This window comes from Sceloporus undulatus, chromosome 3 (assembly GCF_019175285.1).
Source record: "Sceloporus undulatus isolate JIND9_A2432 ecotype Alabama chromosome 3, SceUnd_v1.1, whole genome shotgun sequence".
Lineage (NCBI taxonomy): Eukaryota > Metazoa > Chordata > Lepidosauria > Squamata > Phrynosomatidae > Sceloporus > Sceloporus undulatus.
Window position 1 is genome coordinate 80196719 of NC_056524.1, and position 15688 is coordinate 80212406.

At 42.3% G+C, this 15688-nt stretch overlaps 1 protein-coding gene across 3 annotated transcripts in view; it reads left to right on the plus strand.

Annotated features, from left to right (window-relative positions):
• The first annotated feature begins 1063 nt into the window (after positions 1-1063).
• The window catches only part of TAB3 (TGF-beta activated kinase 1 (MAP3K7) binding protein 3), a 35066-nt gene continuing 20441 nt past the window's right edge, over positions 1064-15688 (plus strand). For 2 of the 3 annotated variants that reach the window (XM_042457240.1, XM_042457242.1), the window contains exon 1: positions 1065-1248. The gene's annotated coding sequence lies outside the window, so the exon portion shown is untranslated. Of the gene's footprint in view, positions 1249-6811; positions 6895-15688 lie in introns of all 3 variants that reach the window. The other variant, XM_042457241.1, reaches the window with a different exon arrangement.

Consider the following 15688-nt stretch of genomic DNA (forward strand, 5'->3'; position numbering starts at 1 on the left):
CTACAGCTAAATAAGGAAGATTATATATATATATATATATATATATATATATATATATATATATATGGAAGCCCCTCCCACCGGGAGAATGCAGTACAACAACTAAATAAGCAAGGCATGTATGCCTGAAAGAAATTTAGTACGTAGAGAGATCTAGTTGCAGCACCTTTGAGACGTGACTGAAGGAAATTGGCAGCATGAGCTTTCCTAGGGTTTAGTCCACTTCCTCAGATGCATTTCAAAATTTATAGACACACACACTCATCCATATTTGTGGCTTTGATTATTAATGGATTTGATTAACATGTTCTCTCTAGGAATATGTAGGCCCTCCAGTGCAACTCTATGGTCAACTTTAATGAAAAGTTGCCTCGAAGGACCTAGAGATTCCTAGAGAGAACACTCTACTAGGCCTTTGTGGCTCCTCCAGTGCAGTTCTATGGTGAGTGTTTGGCAGCTGTTGACCATAGAGTTGCACTGGAGCACCCAGAGATTCCTAGAGAGGCATACTCCCAGGTAAAACATGGTGGTTTTGCTATTTCCGGTTTTCCCAGATTCGCTGGGGTCTTGTGCCCCTAACCTTAGCGAATATATCTGGAGGGACAAGTGTGTGTGTCACATATACAAACCACAGGCGGGGAGCCCCATTGAGACTAAAGGAAGAACGAGGCAAGGGGTGTGTGTGTTTGTGTACTTTCCCCGCAACAGCTGAGCTCTGCCAGCCTCCTTCCCCTCCACTGCCATGGAGTTTAAGTTTATGCAACTGGCCCAGAGAGAGGAGGGGCATGCAAACATCCGGGTACCTCACAGCCTGACGGGACTTGTAGTGCCGACTCTCTCTCTCTCTCCCCCCCCCGAAAACGCCAAACCCCTTTTCGTTTCGACCACATTCACAAAAACTACACTTCCCAGGATCCCCAGGGGCAGGGAAAGCGGTGTCAAAAAAAAGGGGGTGGCGCGGCGGCCCTGCCTGGACCGGAAGTCGAGGCTGCTGGGCGAGGCCTCCATTTTGTAGGAGGAGAAGGGGGCGGGGAAGGGGCGGGCCTTGGTGCTGGTTCTTCTGCGGGAGTCTCCTGCTGGATCCCGGAAACGCTTCCCGGCCGCCTCCCGCGCGCCGGGCCGCCTCTTCCCTTCCCTTCCCCTCCTCCGTCCGCCTCAGAAGGGAAGGAAGGAAGGGGGCCCTCTCCCCGAGCCCCGCCAGGGAAGATGGGCTGCCTCCTCCTGGGACCGGGCCCCCTCCGGCCAGCGGTGAGAGAAGGCAGGCAAGCAGGGAGGGAAAGAGGGCCTCTCTCGCTGGGGCTGCTGTGGTTGTGGTTGTTGTTGTGGGTCACACAGGGCAGGCCCAGGGGAGAGAGAGAGAAGGGGGGCATATGACTATTGTTGTATTACTATTGTTATATTAGCAGTAACAGTAGGGAGAAGAGTGACTTCTGTCTCTGAAAGGAGGGCTTAATTGTGGGGTGTGTATTTGTGTGTGTGTCCCTTTTTGGTGTTGTGCAAAAGGTTGCAAATATGCAGGGAACTCTTGTGTGTTATTATTATTATCATTATTGCTGTTATTATTACTGTTACAGCTCCAGACCCAAACTATTATTGTTGTTTTGTTGTTAGCAGCAGCAGCAGCAGCACTACCATTCCTATTGCAATGATTATTATTACTGTTGTTGTTGTTGTTGTTAAAGCTCCAGACCTAAATAAATTATTATTATTATTATTATTATTATTATTATTGCCATTGTGATTATTATGGTTACAGCTCTGGACCTAAATAAAGTAGTGTCATCATTATCATTATTATTGCTATTTCAAGTCCAGACCTAAATAAACCATTACTACTACTACAATTACTGTTGTTATTATTATGGTTACAGGTCTAGACCTAAATAAACTATGAATATCATCATCATCATCACCACTAATATTACTACTATTATTATTGCTATTTTGAGTCCAGACCTAAATAATAATAATAATAATTGTTATTGTTACTGTTATCAGTGAATTTATTTATATCCTGTTCCGCCTCTCCCTCCCAAAACTGGGACACAAAGAGGCTTACAAATGAAAAGACCAATTAATAACATGCAAAAGTGGGCCTTAAAGTAGAATTAATGCTGATGCACCTTGTCATATGAATGTGTGTTTGTGTTGATAACTGTAAATGTAGGTATGAACTATGCAACACCCACATACAGCTTATAAATGAAGTGGAGTTTAATTGTGTGTGTCCTTTTTCTGCTGTTGTGGAAAGATTACAATGTGCATGAAAATCTTGCATGGAGGAGGGGAAGATTGTTGTTACTACTACTGCTATTACTGTGTTATTGTTGTGTGCCTTCAAGTTATTTGCTGAAGTCAACCCTAAGGCGAACCACTCATGGGATTTTCTTGGCAAGTTTCTTCACAGGGGGTTTGCCCTTGCCATCTTCTGAGGCTGAGAGAGTATGACTTACTTAAGGTCACCATGGGCTTTCCATGGTGGTTCCAGGATTCAAACCCTGGTATCAAGAGTCCCAGTTCAAAGCTCAAACCACTACACCAATCTGGTGGTCTCTATTACTGTTATCTACAATTATATCCTGCTCCCTCGCCACAAATTGGGACACAAATGAAAAGAACAACACAATTAAAAACATACAGAAGTGAGCATTAAAGTAGAATGAATCCTGATGCACCTTTTCACGTATGTGTGTTGAAAATTGCATCTGTACTATAAACTAGGCACACTCACAAAACAAAAAACGTAACAATAATAAACATTATTGCCCTTCCTCACATTTATTTGACTTGTTAATCTCCTTTTGGGAAAGTAGCCTGGCTCTGTAAATAAGGTGGTCTCTTGGCAGAGAAAAGGTTGGACTCAGTGCTGAGGGATGGAGAGCCTCCACTTGAGGCCTGTAGTTGAGGGTGGGTGATGAGTAAGGATTGAGTGTCTTGTCAGCAATTCAGCATCCACTTACTTGTGAGTTTGCACATCAAATTTTAGCCTGTTTTGGTTGGATTTTTTTAAAATACTCTTTTTAAAGCAGATAAAGTTTTCAGCACTTTTGAACTGTTATGGTAGAGACAGAGGGAAAGCTTTTAAATGATGTGATGGGTGTGAACGTTTCTGTACTCCTACACGTGCAGTGAAACTTTCTGCCTGGCTCAGAGGTTGCTTTTGGGTTGCTTGGATATGCCACACCCACACCTGTATTTGTATAACAGGGATGTGGGTAGTGCACAATTATCGCCTTGTTGTTCTTGTAAGTAAGCGATGTGTAATAGTTGCTGTTTTCTTTGGCATGTCTTGTCTGCCTGATGACTGCAGTATGATGCTGCTGCTTTGGTTTTGGCAGCTTTGGAAATAGAAAAAATATTGAGTGGTAGCAGGGCCTTGCCAATTTGCTGAGACGTCTTGCTGAATTTTGGATTGTTCCTGTTATGATGTACAATATACTATGATGTATGGCATTATGTGTACACTGGAGAGCAATAACTGTTCAAAACAGGACATGTGCAGGTGATTAAAAAGCACAGGTGTTTTTCTTGGTGCTACTGTGATATACTCTCTTTTCTCATAACTGAAGATGGCAGAGTAGATTTGATGCAGTGGGAGTTGGTATTTCACCACAGATTAAAAGGCTAATGAAATATCAGGGATTGTTGCAGCACAGAGAAGGCAGGAGGAAGGATTCTCGTCTGTTTTGTATTTGTTTCTTAATTTGTTCTGTTTTTTTAATACTGGTGTCAACAAAAAATATGTACCCCGCCTGCCTGCAGACACCTGTGCATGCACACGCCTATCCTAGTTGTTAGCGATAGGAGTAAGAAAACATTCAAACTTCTGTAATTCTGCTGTGCCTGGTAATCCGGAGAAAATACTTGAGAGCTACAGCTGACTAGTTGAGGTACTGTTGTGTCAGAGGGCTTTGCCACTGCAGTGATCCAGTGTGTAAATATGTTCAGCTGGTTAAGAAGTACATTGCTGATAAAAATATTACAGAGTAATAGCCGAGACAAGCAAGAGAAGAACAGTGTTGCATTACCTGTTGCCTGTCAAGGATGGGTATTGTATTGTAGGTGACGCTGATATTAACACAGCCATGCTGCTGAGGAAAATGCCTTTTCTTGGTGATACAGTGTTGAGTAGAGTATGTGAACTCCTTACAGCAGAAGGACTACTTGGAGAAAAGAGCCTGTTAGCCCAGGTTATATTTATCTTTTTTTAAAAAATTAGTTGAACAATTACTAGGAGCATGTGGTTTTAAAAAGAACTGTGTAGATTCAGTAGGGCTGTCAGTGATTGTTCTTGTTGTTAACTACCCTCAAGTTGGCCCTGACTTCTGGTGACCCTGTGGATAAGAGATTTCCTATCTCCCACCCCTCACCCCTTCTTCAATCCTCTGCTTCAGTCTAGTAGATTCATGCCTGTGACCTCCCTGATTGAATCTGTCAATCTGATGTGTGGTCTTCCTAACATTATCATCTTTTCTGGTGAGCCATGCCTTCTCATGATGTGACCAAAGTCGGATAGCCTCAGTTTTGTCATTGGCTTCCAAGGAAGAGTTCATACTTGAACTGTGTTCAGGGACCCATTTGTTTGATATTTTGGCTGTCCACAATATCCTCAGCACTCTTCTCTAGCACCATATCTCAAATCAATTGATTTTTATCTGCCTTCTTCACTGTCCAGCTCTCACATCTGTGTATGGTGATGGGGAATATTATGGCTTAGGCAATTCTGACTTTCGAGCTCAGTTGTATACCTTTACTCTTTTCTAGCAGCCCTTATCACTCCTAGTGTTCTTTGGATTTCTTAGCTGCAGTCACCATTTAGATCCTAGGTATGGGAACTTTTTAATTACTGTATTTCAGTTGCTTCAGTGGTATTGCATACTGTAATTACACATGAACAATAATATTCAGTGTCAGTGGTTCAGTGGTACTGCACATAACTGGGTATGAATCTTCCACATTAAGAAACATCCTGCTTCTTTATCTTTGATGTAGGAGATACAGCAAGGGGAGGGCTACCAGTAGATACTCCATCAGGGTATCATCCTGATTGCTTTCAGGGACAGTGCTTTGCTAGATGCTCTGACTCATCATGGTTTGCTAATATTTACCTGCCTCTGTAGCAAATCATGCAGATGTATTCTTTCAGAAAAAAATCTTTCTTTCTTTCTGCGTAATATATATTTATTTATTAGCATGTCCTATCAGAATTACATGTGTAGTCATAGCAGTGCAAACAATGTTAGCTTTGGCCAGCACTTTATTTTAGGCCTTATCAATATGTGCATAATTAATTCATATGATACTAAACTAATGAACCACAAAATGTAATTCTTCTTATAGTCAGGCATTGTACCTTGTAACTGTGATCAACACTGATAATCATATCAGAAATGTATATTGTAAACTGAAATTAATTTCAGTATTATGATGGGACTATGATATCCTGTGTGCAATTTCTGATGTGAAAACTGAAATGGAAGCTCATTATTGTCCTAGGATATGCCAGAAGTGCAGCAAATAATTGGACAGTTCAAGAGGGATATTGACAAGCTGAAGCGTCTCCAGAGGAGGGTGACCAAAATGGTGAAAGGTCTGAAAACCATGCCGTATCAGGAATGGCTTAGGGAGCTGGGTATCTTTAACCTGGGGAAGAGAAGATTAAGAAGTGACATGATAGCCATGTTGAAACGTTTGAAAGGATGTCATATTGAGGATGGAGCAAGCTTGTTTTCTGCTCTGCAAGAGACTAGGACACAAAACAATGGATTCAAACTACAGGAAAAAAGATTACACCTCAACATTAGGAAGAACTTCCTGACAGTAAGACGTGTTGGACAATTGAACACGCTGCCTTGGAGTGTGTGGTCTCCTCCTTTGGAGGTTTTTAAACAATAGAGCCAATAGTGCTTTGATTGTATGTTCCTACATGGCAGGGAGTTGGACTGGATGGACCTTTTGGTCTCTTCCAACTTTTTGGCCCCATACAGACTGGCCAAAATAAATTTGCTTCAGGTCACTTTGGAGGTATGCTGTTAAATGATGAATGCGTCCTAAGAGTCCAGAAGCTGCACTAAAGCTGCGCGCCAGTCCTTAGGACTGGAGCATGACTTTGGTGTGGCTCCTGGACTCATAGGACACATGCATCATTTAAACAGCATACCTCCAAAGTGACCTGAAGCAAATTTATTTTGGCCAGTCTGTATGAGGCCTTTAATTCTGTGACTTCTATGACATACCATTCCTTCAAGCAACTTCATTTGTCTGGGAGTCAGTTTTCTTCCCTGGGAGCACCTGGGGGCTGCATGGACTGCACAGTACCAAGCAAAGAACCAAAAGTGGCTGGTTATGAAAAACAGGCATTGTTTTAGGCTAAATGGTGCAGGGCTGCCCTGTGATCTAATGAAAAGTTTAATTGCCACTTGTGGAGGCTTCCAGGAAAAATGATTTACTGTTCTGGTTTTGCTAGAAAAGTCCAGGGAAATTGGAGGAGGGAGTCAGACCCACAAAAATAGTATGTGTGTGGGGGGGGGGGGGGGGGGGTAAGAGAACTATTAACTGTGCAGTCTCCTACCTTAAACTGATTTTTTATTAAACAAAAAATTTCTTTGTTATATTTTTAATATTGTTTCTTCTGTGGTCTTTTTCATTTTCAGCATAAGTGTTTGCCAATCACAGACTAATAGCAGTCTCTTTAACCATCCATTAGAATACTTTCGTCTAGGTTACTTGCTAATTTTGTGCTGTGGATCATGGAAATGTTGTGCCTTGTATAAATCTCATAATTTAGTTTTTCTTCTGATGGTTGCTTCAGATATGCGATGCAAATAACGTATGGGATTTGTGGTCATCTTTAAGAAGTAGGGACAGGCAACTGAAGAATGAGGAAACTTGGTGGTGAGTAAGAACAGATCCCATTCTAATTTCTGGTATTTGATAATAGAACTGAGCAAGAATGCTCAAAATGACCACCTGAGATTATTTTGTCTTCATATACCTGTGACTTGGATTATATAGAATTTATTTATTTGTTTATTTATTTATTTAGCGTATTCATACCCCGTTCTTCAGCCACAAAGACTCAGAACAGGTTATAAATGGTTAATTAGACAATTCCCTGCCCTCAGGCTTACAATCTGAAAAGACATGACACAAAAGGAGAAGGGAATGGCAGTGGGGAAGGGGATCGGGTTCAGCAGTTCTTCTCTCCCTTTGAGGCCTGGACCATGGCAGATGGACTGGAGGGAAGGCCCTGCTTCTTAGTCCAGGCCCAGCCCAATGGAGCTTGCCTACATCTCTCCCTCCAAGGCCGGATGACACCAGATGAACTGGAGGGAGGACTCTGCTTCTTAGTTTTATAGAATGCTCGGATTAGTAGAGACATCATGTAACGTTAGGACTAATCATAGTTTATTAATTTAGTCACTAAGATTCAAAACCTTAGAAGTAAAGTGTAGTTTGTTAACCTATGTCCTTTGTTTTAGGGATAGGTACTAGTAATTGCAGACTTTGAGGTGAAACAGATTGCCCCTTTGTGGTGGATTCCTGGCGGCTTGGGAGGCATGTCGTTCAGACGGTACCCCCTCCAAGTCAGAAGGAAGCAGCTGTGAATCCACCTGCCCAACCATATTGTGGGCAGCTTTGCAGGACTCTGGAGACTTGGCATCTATGCGCCACACGCTACAGGAGCCAGCTTAAAAAGGAGCAGCTTTCCTCTGTTTCTTTTTGGGTCAGCAAAACGCCAAATCGGGGCTGCAATGTGTGGTTGCTGCAGCCCCGATCTGGCAATCAAAGGGGCGGCATCAAGCCGCTCCCTCGGGTCCATCTGTTTTGGCCCTTCCTTTAGGTTATATTTGCTTCATCTTGAGTTAGACATTCAGATCTAATTATTTACATCTGGTTATATAATTAAACCTATTTCCTTTTCATGGTATTCCAGTTGGGAGTAAGTGTGGTTTTATACCTTTGTGTCCTTAATAATGAAAACTAGGCATGCGAGGAGTAGTAGTTTGAGTGTTGGACTATGACTTTGGAGATCAGGTTTCATTTCCCTGTTCGAGTGTTAGAAAAACCCACTTAATGACCTTGGGCTAGTCACACTCTCTGAATCTCAGATGATGGCAATGATAAACCCCCTTTATGAAACCTGCCAAGAAAACACTATGATAGTTTGCCTTAGGGTCGTCATAAGTCAAAAGTGACTTGGAGGCACACAACAACAACAAGAAGCTAGGCATGCTGTGTTGATTCACCAAGTTTGTATTATTATTTTTTGGGATGCTTTCCTTTCTCCAGTTATGAGAAGTGAAATACACATGATCCCAAAGTGAGGCCCTATCTAACAATTAATACAATGTTTCTCTGAGTAACTGTGCCCCTGTTGAAAATCAAAGCCCACAGTAATTGTTCATATCAAGACTTTAGGTTGATTGACCCAATAGCTTGGTATTTGGGTCTAAGAATTTCAAGATTAAAAGGCACATGTGTTTGCCCTAATTTGATGTCTGTAAAAACAGGTAAATTTGATTAATTCAGTGTACCTGAAATTTGAAAATGTTGAGTCACCATATCTGTGTTATATATGATGGAGCTAGAATAGGAGATGCTTGTGCCACACAGCTTCTATGTATATTTAAAGCAATTTAATCCTACTTTACAGCCAAAATGGCCGGTGCAGTGACTCTTTCTGGTCTTCTCTTCATAGTGTGCCCTGTTTTCTGATGTGCTGCCTGTTACACTGCAGAGGTAACCCAGTCTGACATCACTTTAACTCAGTGCTATGGAATTCTGGGAATTCTAGTTTTATGAGGCATTTAATCTTCTCTGCTAGAGAGTTTGGCACAACAAACTACTGTTCCCAGGCTTCCATAATATTGAACCATGGCAGTTAAAGTGGTATTTGACTTGATTATTTCTGCAGTCTGGATGCAGCCTGAGTGAGGCACTGGTCAGCCTACAGCAGCTAGTCTCCAAAAGAAAAAAAAACATGGATTTCACATTTAACATAGTATTGTAGGAAACATGCTAATCACACTTTGAACTCTGGAATGAGTGCCATTTCTTATAGCTACGCTGTTGTCCTGCATTACTTGATATTGCCAACTTCATGACCTGCAAGAACCAATTCACACAGAGATATTTTCTCCACTTGCATTGTGAAATAGCAGTTGAATACAACCCATCTGGAAATACAAGATCAGAACTGGTCATGATTGGAGTTGTGGCCTTACTGGAAAATATTTAATGGATGCTTTACTCATTATCTTAGAGAGAGTGGACCTTTATCCATTTCTGCTTCTGCATGACTTATATTTGTAGAGGATTAATGGCTTGCATTTTTAAGGGATCTTTTCTGTATGCAAGTAGATGTGCTTTTTGAAGATTCTATTACAGTCTTGCCTGAAAAATTCCAAAATGATTTTAAAGACTTCCTTGTTTTTAGATGCTGTGTATCTTTCTAATACTCAGAAATACTTTCTGCATGGAGATCAAATGAACGAGAGAAAAATATGGAACAAATCTTTGTCTGGAAAGAAGCATAGTTCTGATGTTAGGCATATTTAGAATTTTTTTCAGTTGAATTGAACAAATATAACACTACTTCAGCTAATGCCCTTTTAAAAATGTTTTAACTAGGCACAGTTTAACTGAATTCTAGCTAAATTCTTAAATAGTGCCCTTTCCCAAACAATGTGGGGGCATGCTCTGTAATACATAGACAGTGGTATTGCCAGCTATTGAGGCACAGCTTGCTTAGCTACTCTGTAAGTATTGATCCTAGTTAGAATGTCAGTAGTCAGAACGGTGAAAGCATGCAAAGGGCCAAGTGAAGTTTCTCACACCTATAAAGATTTTCTGACTTTAATGATTGAACGTTCAGAGTACGTGTGTGTGTGTCCTTCATTACTGACCTTGAAGTGACTGAACCATGTACCTGCCATAAAACAACATTAGGCCAATAAACCATGTTGCAGAACAGTTACCAGCTGCATGTCTTCCTAATGATCAGGGGTAGGCAACCTGCAGCCCGCGGGCCGGATGCAGCCCGGCAAGGCCTTGGGACCAGCCCCAGCCCGGTCCTGCCACTGATTGCCGCCGGGGCCTTTGGCCTATCAGGAGGAGGCGGGTAAGGGGGGAAGCGGCGGGCAAGGGGGACAAGCGGCAGGCAAGGGGGGGCAATTGTCTATAGAAGCCTCAGAAACATGCATTTATATTAACATTTTTTAAAAAAATCAGCAAATTTATTCATGTGTACTCCATTAAAAAAAAAAGTGTCCTCCATTTGAAAATTTTGTCCTACATTTGGGCTGGTTTATCTATTTATATAATTTTTTTTTAATTTTTTTATTTAATTATTTTTTTTTACTTCGGCCCCCCCAGTTGTCTGAGGGACAGCAACCCAGCCCCCGGCTCAAAAATGTTGCCTACCCCTGCTAATGATTATTGTAATGTGGTATAGAAAATTCATATTTAGAACTATATCTGGAGAATATGATTGACCAAAGTATACACTTAGTTTTCAGATAAATGTTATACCTGCTTGCTGCAAAGACACGACATTAGGCACATTGGAAATCATGTATACAATAGTGGTTGGGACAGAGCCCCCTGACCAAGAGTGAGCATTGTGTGGCCTGTAGGCCCGAATGTGGTCTCCAACAACCCACATACCTGACATTGCCACACAAAAATATTTTGTGACTTACAAAGTCACCTTACTCTGGAGGGTGTATAGATCAGTTTGCCATGTTTTGTGCAACCTTGATTTGCTTTTTCAAAACTGGAAGTGATATGAAGTTACCTTTAGTTTTTAAAACAGCCCTTCCGCCTTAAAACAGGTCTAGGTAATGAAGATATATTGGCATTTGTTTTCTCATCCTGTAATAGCCACAATGAGCCTCTCTCTGTTATTTTTTCCCCTTAGCCTAGGGCTGTCCAACATCTGGGGGTATTCTGGACCTCTGAAAGTTCACACCTTTGCTTTAGATTCATAATGGTTTCCTAAACCATATATACACCTGATGATAGAGGTCTGCTGGAGAGGCTGTGATCTGTAGTACTGACAGCAATATACTGTGAGAGGATATGGAAAAGGGTCTTCACTCCTGTGTCAGCCTGGTTGGGTAAAACCCTTCCTTGGAAACCCAGTTGACACCAGTGGTAGCTTTATTCTGGTGCTAAGTTAAGCTATGATTTGAGTTAAAACATAATTAAAGATACAGTATATCTCTGCCTTTGTTGTATGCCTTCAAGTCATTTTTTACTTATGGCAACCCTAGGGCAAACCTATCATAGGTTTATTTTTGCAAGTTTCTTCAGAGAGGGTTTACCGTTGTTGCCCTCTGATGTTGAGAGAGTGTGACTTGCTCAACAGCATCCAGTGGGTTTTTCTGCTTGAGTCAGGATTTGAACTCTGGTTTCCAGAGTCATAGTCCAGTGCTCAAACTAGTACGCCATGCTGGCCCTACTCGTGATTGAATAGCTTCTTCTTCAAATTTAAACTTTTCTGGCAATAAAAACATGCTTATAAATGTTCCTATATAGTGTAACTAGGGTCATTGTTGCGATCAGCTGAGCAACAGTTATTTTTCTGTGGTGAAATACTCCATGAAGTGGAAACTTATTTTCTTTTGTTTTACTGTGGTACTGTTTGTTAGCAACAGATATGTGGGTTGCTTGCTCTCTAGTCCTGCAATATGGTAGCAAAAATGATGCTGCAGCAGTGAAAAATTTATGAATCACTCACTAATTGGATAGGAACGGAACTCGGTTTAACGTAATTAACATTGTAAAGCATTAGATTAATTTAATAGTTAACTTTTTTTATGTGAAAATTAAACTAATTCTTGAAATTTGTGTAAGTATCAGGCTTATGTCTTTTGCCCTAATGAAGCTTGTGCATTAAAATACTTGACCATTGTTTGACTGGTGTTCCTAGACATTCAGTGCAAAACTAGTCACCACTACCCTGAGACAAGAGAAATGAGGGTATTGGTCTTTGTCCTATTTTTTAACCTTGGATGAGATAGCCAATCTTCTGTAGTACACAAAAAAGCGTTAAATTAAAACCACATTGCTGATAAGTACAACACACAATAGGAAGTATGGCCCACACATTTAACCACCCTGACTAACAATAAATATCTGAAACACCCATGCAGGAAATGGGACAGCAAAAGCAAAGCCTGCATTAAGACTAACAGCTCATGTGGAAAAGGAAACAGGAACATTTTACTCAGACCACAGAAACATGTTTCAGTTTTGTTGTTGTTTTTAACTAGAATCATAGAGTTGGAAGAGATCACAAGGGCCATCCAGTCCAACCCCCTGCCATGCAGAAATCCAAATCAAAGCATCCCTGACAGATGGCCATCCAGCCTCTGCTTAAAGACCTCCAAGGAAGGAGACTCCACTACATTCCGAGGGAGTTTGTTCCACTGTTGAACAGCCTTTATTGTCTGCAAGTTCCAACTAATGTTGAGGTGGAATCTCTTTTCCTGTAGCTTGCATCCATTGTTCTGGGTCCTGCTCTCTGGAGCCTCAGAAAACAAGCTTGCTCCCTCCTCAATATGACATCCATTCAAATATTTAAACAGGGCTATCGTATCACCTCTTTAGCTTCTTTTCTCCAGGCTAACCATCTCCAGCTCCCTAAGTCGTTCCTCATAGGGCATGGTTTCCAGACCCTTCACCATTTTAGTCGCCCTCCTTTGGACATGCTCCAGTTTCTCAACATCCTTTTTAAATTGTGGTGCCCAGAACTGGACACAATATTCCAGGTGGGGCCTGACCAAAGCAAGATCGTGTCAAATTACCTTTGAGACGATCTTGATTCATGGTGACTCTGTGGATGAGACATCTCCAAGACACTCTATCTTCCACTACCCTGCTTAAGTCCTGCAAATTCATTCCCTTGATCTCCCTAGTCCCCTGATGGCGAACCTATGGCACGGGTGGCACGCGATGCCATTTTGCCAGGCACGGGGCGAGGGAGAAGGCAGAAGAGGCACGTGCGTGCCTGTTCCGCCTCCTACCTGCCATTTTCGGGCCTCCCGCTATTGCGAGAAGCCAAAAAATGGCTCTCAGAAGAAGGAGCCAGCGGCACGGATGTCTGGCTCCTCCTCCCAGCCCTCTTCCCTCCCGGCTTCCCTTTCCTCTATTCGCTCCAAGGAAAGGGCTGAGGAGAAGGGACCTGGGACGCGTGCCCAGTCCCATTCTCCTCGGCCTCCCTTTCCTTGGAGCGAAAGGGTGCCTTGCAGCCCGTTTGTGCCGAGGAGAAGGGGCCTGGGATGCGTGCCCAGTCCCCTTCTCCTCGGCCTCCCTTTCCTCAGAGTGAACGGGTGCCTTGGAGCCCATTTGTGCTGAGGAGGAGAGGGTGGGTGGACGCCTCCTCTTCCCCCCCCTCGGGGCTTTGCTAGACCTGAGGTGTCCTTCCGAGGACACCTCAGGTCCGGCGAAGCCTCGAGGAAAGGAGCAAGGGCCGCGGGCCTCCTCCTCCCCACGGGGCTTCGACAGACCTGAGGTGTCCTTCAGAGGGCACCTCGGGTCTGACAAAGCCCTTCATAGAGGAGCAGGGGTCGTGGGCCTCCTCCTCCCCCCTCCATGGACCCTTCCTCGTCCCCAGCTGTCTCTGAGAGACAGCTGGAGGCCAAGGGAAGCGTAGGAGGGGCAGGCATGCGCCTGTCACTCTCCCCCAATTCCCCCCCCCGACTTCTAGCTGTCTCTCAAAGACAGCTGGAGGCCAGGAAAGGGCGTGGGGGAAAGCCCTGCCCCAGAGGCCCCGCCCCCAGAAGGTGGAAACCCCGCCTCTGGCATGTGGCCCCATCCCCGGAGGGTGGAAACTCTGCCCCTGGCACGGCGAACCAAAAAGGTTCGCCATCACTGCCCTAGTCCATCCATCTAGTGTGCAGTCTTCCTTTCTTTCTACATTCCTCCATCTTTTGTAGCATTATTGTCTTTTCTAATAAGCCATTCCGTGTCATGATGTGGCCACAGTATGACTGTCTCAACTTAATCATCTTATTTGGATGGCCCCATCTGGCTTTTTGGCTGTCCATGGTATCCTCAGTACTTCTCCAGCACCACATCTCAAATCAATTCATTTTATCTGCCTCCTTCACTGTCCACCTCTCACATCTGAGTATGGTGATGGGGAATATTATGGCTTGGTTGGTTTTGACTATAGTGCTCAGTTGCATATCTTTGTTCTTTAGGATCTTGTCTAGTTCTTTCAAGCATGTCCTTCCCATTCCTAGTCTTTTTATGATTTCTTGACCACTATCTCTGATCAATGTTTGTTCCAAGGTACAGGAACTCTTTTACTAGTTTGATTTCCACATTGTCTAGGTTGAATGTATGTAGGTCCTCCATGATCATTATTTTTGTTTTCTTTATGATCAGCATTAAGCCTGCCTTTGTACTTTCTTATTTGAACTTCCTTAATAATTGTTCCATGTTCATGATGTTTTCTGCTAGTAATATGGTGTCGTCCACATATCTTAGACTGTTGATATTCCTTCCATCTGCCTTTACTCCCCTTTTATCTAAGCCTGCTCTTCTTATGATATTTTCTTCTTACTGTATAAGTTGAACAGATAGGGTGATAGAATGCAGCCTTGCCTGACCCCTTTACCAGTTGGGTGTTACTATCATCCAAAGAAGAAATCATAACAAATATAGCTACTTTATGAGAAGGTAAGAAACAGCCAGAGTTCCCAAACACATGGTAGAAATGCTAGCCAGTGGTAGCAACAAAATTCTGTTTATGTGCAAAAATGGGTTCCTTGCACAACTTGATTATACAGCAGATCTTTGTACAGGCCAAGGCAGATGCTAATACAAAGATATCCACCCTTCCTTCTTGTACACATGGAAGCCAGTCTGATTTTACCCCAATGAGCTCTGAGTACAAGCAGTATTGTCTATCATAGCAAGATGCTACATAAGCATAAAGAAGTATGTGCTGATGTTAGTTAAAACCTGTGTGAGAGTAAAAAAACAAAACAAAACAACAAGGAGGAGTCTTGTGGCAATCAATGAAACGTAGGCCAAATAAAATTGTTAGTGTTTAAGGTGCAACAAAACTCTTTATGGTTATTGCTAAAGAAGAGGAATATGGTCACCTCTATGGAAATTGCTACAAGAGAGCTTTGTGTGATGAAAGTGAAACTAGTGATGCAGCTCAGAACTAAAAGCCTTAAGTTCTGCCCCCTAATATCATTTGTTATAATTTTATATGCATCTGATAATTGTTAAATAACAAAGAGTGTGCTAAAATAGAGGAATGACTATTCTGGATACTGTGTTGATGGCATGTGGTGCTTAAATTAGTAATTTCTTTTGATACATGGTTTGTAATTTTGCCCGATTGATAATTTTACCTATATTTGTTTTTTGTTTTTTTTAAAAAAAACAGTCTGCAATTGGCATTCATCATAGTGTGGAGCATATTGATAAACTGCAAGTACCAGGGACAAAAGTCAAACAAGGTGGATTTTACTATAAAATGGCATTAATTGGTTTTCATTCAAACATAATCTGTGGAAATGGTGGCATACTTTAGGCATTCAGGATCTAATGTGGTTGGTTTTTTGTTTGTTTGTTTGTTTTTACTAAAATTTGAAATAATTCTAATATACACTTAGAATTAAGGAACAGACCAAGAATAGAGATCTCCACACTTGTCGGTTCT